Source organism: Parasteatoda tepidariorum, chromosome 4 (assembly GCF_043381705.1).
Source record: "Parasteatoda tepidariorum isolate YZ-2023 chromosome 4, CAS_Ptep_4.0, whole genome shotgun sequence".
Taxonomy (NCBI): Eukaryota; Metazoa; Arthropoda; class Arachnida; order Araneae; family Theridiidae; genus Parasteatoda; species Parasteatoda tepidariorum.
This window is the reverse complement of record NC_092207.1, coordinates 9,321,118-9,328,983: the sequence shown is the minus strand read 5'-3', so window position 1 is coordinate 9,328,983 and position 7,866 is coordinate 9,321,118. Positions and strand designations below refer to the sequence as shown.

The 7,866-nt window shown below is 30.9% G+C and overlaps 1 long non-coding RNA gene across 1 annotated transcript in view; it reads right to left on the bottom strand.

Annotated features, from left to right (window-relative positions):
* The window catches only part of LOC107451852 (uncharacterized), a 224,645-nt gene extending 220,619 nt beyond the window's left edge, over positions 1 to 4,026 (bottom strand). Inside the window, exon 1 of the long non-coding RNA XR_011636684.1 lies at positions 3,755 to 4,026. This is a non-coding gene — a long non-coding RNA (uncharacterized lncRNA). The remainder of the gene's footprint in view (positions 1 to 3,754) is intronic.
* Positions 4,027 to 7,866: the final 3,840 nt, after the last annotated feature.

Here is a 7,866-nt window from a genome sequence, read left to right as displayed (position 1 = left end):
TTCTCAAAGATTAACTACTTTCAGAAGAAACGGTAGAAATTTATATTTTTTTATGCTAAAAGTCAAGGATTAACAATTTTTAGAAGAAACCGTAAAAATTTATATTTTTATACTAAATTCCAGTATTCGAAAGTTATCAGTGGAATCGTTCTCAAAGATTAACTACTTTCAGAAGAAACGGTAGAAATTTATATTTTTTTATGCTAAAAGTCAAGGATTAACAATTTTTAGAAGAAACCGTAAAAATTTATATTTTTATACTAAATTCCAGTATTTAAAAGTTATCAGTGGAATCGTTCTCAAAGATTAACTACTTTCAGAAGAAACGGTAGAAATTTATATTTTTTCATGCTAAAAGTCAGTGTGTGAAATAAATTTATTAAATCATTCTTAAAGGATTAACAATTTTAAAAAGGAAAGTATTCGAAATAAATCCGTTAACTCGTTCTCAAGGATTAACTGTTTTTAGGAGAAGCAATAAGAATTTTTAAGAAACGGAATTTTTAAAAGGAATAGATTATATTTCTTAAGGAGTAACAATTTCAAGAAAGAAGCGATAAGAATCAGTATTCGAAAAAAATTGTTTGAATAGATCACAAAAAATAATAATTTTTAGAAAAAGCAGGAAGAATTTTTTTTTATTCTTTTTTATATTAAAACTCAATATTTGAAAAAAAAAATTATAAAATAGTTCTCGATGATTAGCAATTTTTACCGAAAAAAGTTGTAAGAATTTAAATTTATTACATTTTAAAACACATTATATGAAAGAACTCGTTTGAATATTACACAAATATTAACAATTCTAAGAATAAGCGTTAGGGATTTGTATTCTGTTTCCAAACTTGCAAATCAGCTAAAATAATTTTAGAGAGTTTCTTTGTTTATAGAATAGATTAGAATGTTTCTGCCTTATTTGCATGCACTCTTCTTAATTAGAACACATCTGTTACTCCTTCTAAAAAAAAATCGAATTGAAAGAAGAAGATATGATCTTTATGACCTCCGCTTGACATCTCTTTGAGTAATTTTCATCTTTCTATGCAAAATAGACTGCACACGCCCTTCTCACTGTCTAGACTCCAAGTCTAGCCTTGCAATAAAAGAGTTGACCACCTGCTTTGTCTTAAAACTGTGCAGATGGTCTACTGAGGGATGGTCAGCGCTGCTCATTAAGCCCTTTTGGAGGGTGGCTTTTTATTTATGAATAACCCTTCCTTTTTAAATTGTTCATTGTTTACTAATTTATATCAAAGGGTGGTGTTTTCCAGAGACGCTCCCTACTGTATACACTGGTTTTAATGACTCGTTAAGACTGATTTCGTGTAGAGATTTAGTTTAGCATTCAGATATGCATAATCGATATGTATAAATACAGTCGGACCTCTATTTAACGAAATCCCAAAACAAGTTCGTTATATGGAAAATTCGTTAAATAGAAGATCACTTTTTGAAATACTTAAGAGACACAAAACAGGTTTTAAATTCATAAACACTAGACGTAATTAAAACAGCAATTGTTACACCTTTATCTTGTAAACTAGTATCTACAATTTATTTCATGAATCTTAACCATGAAAGAAATCTGCAAGAATAGAGCAAAATGTTATCCAGTGTTGCACTATCATGCTACATACATTTTCAACTAAAAGAAGCTAAATTTAAGCATAAAATTTAACTGCATTTATTATAAAAGCAATCTTAAACATACATTACCACATGCGTTCTTAAATTTAGTTGCTACTGATAAAATTCGTTAATTTATTTTGAAGGTTCGTTGAGTTCTCGTTGAGTTCGTTTAAATTTCGTTTGTCTTGAGTTTTTTGCTTGAATTGCAAACGGAAAAAGGGGTTTAACTGCTTTCTCTAAAATCTAAGTGGCTGCTAAATCAATTCAAGGTTATTTTCCCCATAAAATAAATTGACAAGTTTGAAATGTTCTGAAATATTTTAAGAAATAGAAAGCGGATCTTAAATAAAAGTTCGCTAAATAGAAAATTCACTTGGAAGCTTGGATATTTGGAAGCCATTTTACGCAGAAATTTCCGAAATGTTCTTGATTCCTCAAAAAAAATCTCAAAATAGAGAAATTCGCAAAATGGAAGTTCGTTAAATCGAAGTCCGACTGTATATATGGAAACAGTTATTTTTCCTTTAGCAATTTCTTAACTGAATACCCATACGGAAGAACGGAAGAAAGAAAAAAACCCGGAAAAAAGCACCAAAAGAAAAAGCACTGAAAAAAGGAATGGACATGAAAATAGGCCCTGAAAAAAAATACTGGAAAAAACACTTGAAAAAAAGCACCGAATAAAGCACTGCAAAAGAAGCAACGTACGAAGATATAAAACACATCAAAATGCTCCATTACGTGCTGTACTTCCTCACGCCCCTTTCGAGCCATAACTTGAATATCGTATAATATATAAGTGCTAGCGCTCAAAAAAGGCAATCTCAGCCCCCAATAATTGGTATAACAATAGGTAGCACCATAGTATATTTTATGTTAAAAATTTCTGTAGCGTGAGCGTTTCTATAGCGGATAGAGCGTTCGCCTTCCAATTAGGTGAACCGGGTTCGAATCCCAGCAAATGGTTGGTCGATACGAATTCCGCACCCGGCTCGTACCGACCACAGTGCTGACGTAAAATATCCTCAGTGGTAGACGGATTGTGGGTTAGAGTCCCCTTGCCATCAGGTTAACCGTGGGAGGTTTCCGTGGTTTTTCTCTCCATGTAACGCAAATCCGGGTTTGTTCCATAAAAAAGTCTTCCACGAAGGCAAATGTCTCCCAATACTTGATCCAGGAGTTTCCTTGTCTTCTAGATTGNACTTATATCGTATTTTCAACCACTGCGCAGCTTAATACCCCGAACGTAATGACATCTTTCTTATTTTTCATCAACTGCGCAATTAACTTCGCCACATCGGACTACTAAATTGATCCGTGCTGAGGCCTTCATACATCTAGGAGGTGTTGGTTTGTTCCATCAAAAAGTCCTCCGCGAAGGCAAATTTCTCCCAATACTTGATCCAGGAGTTTCCTTGTCTTCTAGATTGGGTTCAAAATTACAAGGCTAAGGAATTGAACAATAGTAGTTGTAAACCCAAAAATTTGGGTCGACAGTTCAACGACAGGTATAATATAGTATAATATAGCCATAATATATATAATATATAGTATAATATTTCAGAAGGGATAAAAATAAAATCTAAATAATTGCTTCGTAACTAAACTTTTAATTTCTATGAAAATACAAAATTATTCTAAATAAATAATTAACATATAACTAACTATTCAACGCTGCTTAAATTATTACTTAAAGCTCTGACAACATTGAAATTTATATTTAATTTCCCATAGAAATTTAAGATTAAAATTATAATTCTGCCTAATGACAGAAACAAAGTTATAGAAACTTCTTTTAATGAAAGTTTTTACCACTAAAATTTATAATTTTCAGTAAGATAGGATGCATACAAGAGTCCGTAAAGGTATTTCTACAACACAATTAAGCAAGAAAAATTAATTTAGGATGCATGCAAACTATATTTCTTGAAATCAAATTAATTTGTTAATCAAACATAGACAGCAGCACAGAGAGAATATTAATATGAATTCCAACAAGGCTTAACGAAATTGAAACGGGCCGAAATAAAATATTATAAAACTATTCAATATAGTTGACAGATTTATATAAAACCTTCTAATGAGAACGTAATTATATTTATTTTATAACTAAAAATAGAAATACCTTTCTTAATAAGAATTCAGGTCTATTTCTTTGCCATGTTCAATAACGTTGAGACGAAATCTAACTTTCACTTTCCTGTAAACTAAAAAAATGTCGATCGTCTGACAATTGAAACATTCAAGCCAAGATAGGCGTAAATTTCTCACTTTAGCGTTTGATTCGATATTAATTTTAAATAACACACAAGTTTTATAGTTTTTCAACATCAAATTCGGAACTAAAAACAGAAATACATTTTTTTTAAAAATAAGGATTCAGTTTTATTTCTTTGCCGTGTTCAATATCGCCGAAGCGAAATCTAACTTACACTTTCTTCTAAACCAAAAATTTTGATCGTCTGCAAAGTTGAAAAATTCAAGCCAAGATTGGCGTAAATTTTTCAACTAAACACTCGATTTGATATTAATTTTAAATAAAACGCAAGTTTCACAGTTTTCCAACACCATATTCGGAGAAGTATTACACCGTAGTTTTCACAGGATAAGTTATATCATACTGTTTCGAAAGATTTTTTTTTTTTAAAAAAAAGCAAAATTTCGATGCCTGTCCGAATAAAAAGTTATGTCCGAAACCACGCTAGTAATTTAATAAAAAATAGATTAAGTTAAGTATCATACATAAGTGTTAAAAAAAAATTTCAAGTATTAAATATTTTTTCATAGTTCTGATAGATTTCTCTAGCATAATACAATCATCTTACGCATAAAGTATGGAATTGTCCACAAAAAAAAAAAATTTGTAGCCAAAGCAGCGCCAATAATTTTTTTTTTTTTTTTTTGATAATCCGAGGTTCTAAAACTCGATGAAAAAAGTTACAGTTAGTGGGAAAAAAATTTTTAAATCTAAAAATATAGTGCATAAATAGTAAATATTTACAGTCCCTGGCCAAACTATTAGACGCACTATGAGATTCTATGTAAAGCTGTATAGTATCACCTGATAATTAACATTTTACATAGAATATTATAGTGCGTCGAATAATTTGGCCAGGGATACTAATGCAATTAACACAAACATCAATAGAATTTAGAATTAGTTGCTGTTAACATTCCAAGAATTTCCCATAAAGTAAAAAAAGAACTTATTTAACTTACGAACTTATTTTTAGAAAAGAACTCATTTAGTAGTTTGGTAAGCTATAAAAGTTTTCAACACTTAAAAATTTGACATTTGTTTTTAAAACTTTTCGAACAAAAACTAATTAGTTACGGCACATTTTCTGAAAATCCGTGTGTTCGCATTATTTCTTCTTTTTTATATTTTTTCGGAAGGCGGTGCAGATGTTTTCTTCCACCCGAGATGAAGACGGAAAGCACAGAAGAATCAGATAAATATTCATTTGTTTTCATCCATGCAAATCATATGTTGATAATATGCAGATGCAAACATATGTTATTTCCACATCGTCTTCCACATACTGTTTAAACTCGAACCGATCTCTTCTTTAATTGGGGTCTCATTGAAATATTCAAATGATCTCTTATTTATGATGAAAACAGTTGATAGCAGGTGGGTTTTCTTCCGCCGTCTTGGTAAGGAATTATGATCTTAATACCAGAAGGTTACAAAGACAAAATGGCAGGGACATTTCTTGAAATATCTCTACCTGTGCTGTTGGTTGGTTGGTGTCGTATCCTCTATTGAATCATATTTCATGGTGTGCTGAATAGTTTTTGTTATTTCTATGGCATTAAAAGAATACAAATCCTCTTCTGTGGGGCAGTTTAAGAGGTGAAGGCCTGCAGCAACTGCTGTGTTGGCGTAAATAGAAATATTTAGTCGGCGCAGTTTGTTTTTTTTCATCAACGCGAGAATCAAAACTCGAGAAATACAGTGAATTCGCGATAACTCGAATCTGATAGGACTGACGTATCGGAAGTTCGACTTACCGTTAGTTTCGGTTTTGGACTTTCAAAATATTGTCGGATTCAGCCTATAATGATTTGGTGCTAGCTGAAGAGGAAAAACCTGATCGACCACCTTCGACCATAGAACTGAAAAACAGACAGCAGGGAGTTTGGGAAACTATTCAATCCGCAACAGGTNTTGGTTGGTTGGTGTCGTATCCTCTATTGAACCATATTTCATGGTGTGCTTGAATAGTTTTTGTTATTTCTATGGCATTAAAAGAATACAAATCCTCTTCTGTGGGGTAGTTTAAGAGGTGAAGGCCTGCAGCGACTGCTGTGTTGGCGTAAATAGAAATATTTAGTTGGCGCAGTTTGTTTTTTTTCATCAACGCGAGAATCAAAACTCGAGAAATAGTTCTTTTTATACAACACATTGATAGCCTTCCCTCTTTACGCAGAGCTTTCAAAAACTGCTATGTACATATAGTGTCCTGAAATTCAAATTCATCGGGAAAATTGTTTGTTTGTGGTAAATTGCGACTGTCGTGTCGAATTATACTGGGTATAGTTTAACTTAATTTTGAGGACTAATAATAAACAAGTAATATTTTTAAAAAAAATTTAAGTCAATTCCTACTTATGTCAATAAAGAAAAATTTTATTTTAGTTACTTTTTATTAAATAATTACACATTTTTCTCCCATATAAAACTAAAGTTAATTCATTAAATTTAATGAATGAATTTAATATTTGAAAATACTGTATTAACTTCAAGAGTCATCCACTACAAGCTTTAAAAAAATGTTTTTGAACTTCCAATGGATGAATAAAAAGTATTTTATCAACCATAGAAAATTTGAACAAGATATTGGTAGAGTGTGAACTAATAGTAGAAATTGAAAGAAAAAAAATTGGAAATATTTCAACTTTTTAATTGAGTCATTATTTGTCACAAAGCTGTTCTAGTTTAAAATTTATATTTTTACCCCTAAGAAATTTAGCTTGGAAGTCTGGACTCTTTCTGAATCTTTGTTATATTTCGTTCAAATCTGGACACAATGTTCACAATTTTATTCAAATTGGAAATAAAAACGCAGCCAAAAACGTTGGTATCTTCAATTAAGCAAACTCGTCGTCTTGTAAGGGTCCGATTGATCGAAGAAAAACACCCCCCCCCTTTAATTTTATTAAAAATTAAATCGTCAACTCAAAATTGAATCGGTTGTTCAACGACAGTTATAAAAAATAGTTTGTTGTAGCTTGTTCTATTAACAGTGATGCTGCATTACAAATAGTCATCTTTTGTCATTCGAATCGGACATAAGAACGTTCTGATATTTAATTATAAAAAATGGTCGCCTAGAAAAGTACCGATTTTTCGATGAAAAATACTCCTTTTACCTTCATTTAAAATTAGACAATAGTTGTTGTAATTTGATCTTTCTATAGTTAAGTTGCGTTAGAAATAACCATAGTCAGCGCAATAGATGATGAGTTATTACTAGAGCCCGGATTTTGATGACCTAAAAAATCTCAATTAATGCCCTTAAAAGTGCAAAAAATGCCCTTAAAATGCGAAAATTGCGCTAAAAATGCCTTATGACAAGTCTTAAATAGAAGTAAAAATATTGAACTAAAACAATGTTTTACTCTTTAAAATTATTATGAGTCGTTTCAAAAAATATAAAGCAATGCAGTACTTGCTCTACGTTCATTAAAGTTTGACAAATATGTTTTATATCCAAAAATAACAAAAAAAAGGAAAATATATTGACTCCAAAACATTTTCATTTTGTATGAAAACTTAAATGAATATAACAACTTCCATCTCATAATATTACTAAATATCAGAATTACGTTGGACACTGACTTTACACGAGGANTTTGAAATGTAAACGAGCGTCTCTTGTCTGAAAGCAAATTTTTATACCAGGAGAAGCTTCTTTCAACGTCTACTGATGTTATTGGTGCGTACTTGAAAAGGACGGTCACACTTACTGACAATTCTTCTTCAATTTGAAAAGATGTTGCTTCACCTGTTAATATCCTAGAAATTTTCTTCATTGTCTGGAAGCCAGTGTAATAATAAAAAATTATAAAAAATAATAAAAATGAGAAAAATTTAACAAAAAATTTAAAAAATGCTTTAAAATGCAAAATACGCCCCAAAATTTTAAAGAAAATGCCCTTTAAATCTCAAAAAATGCTCTAAAGGACAAAGAATGTCCAAAAATGCAAATGTCATCAAAATCCGGGCCTTAG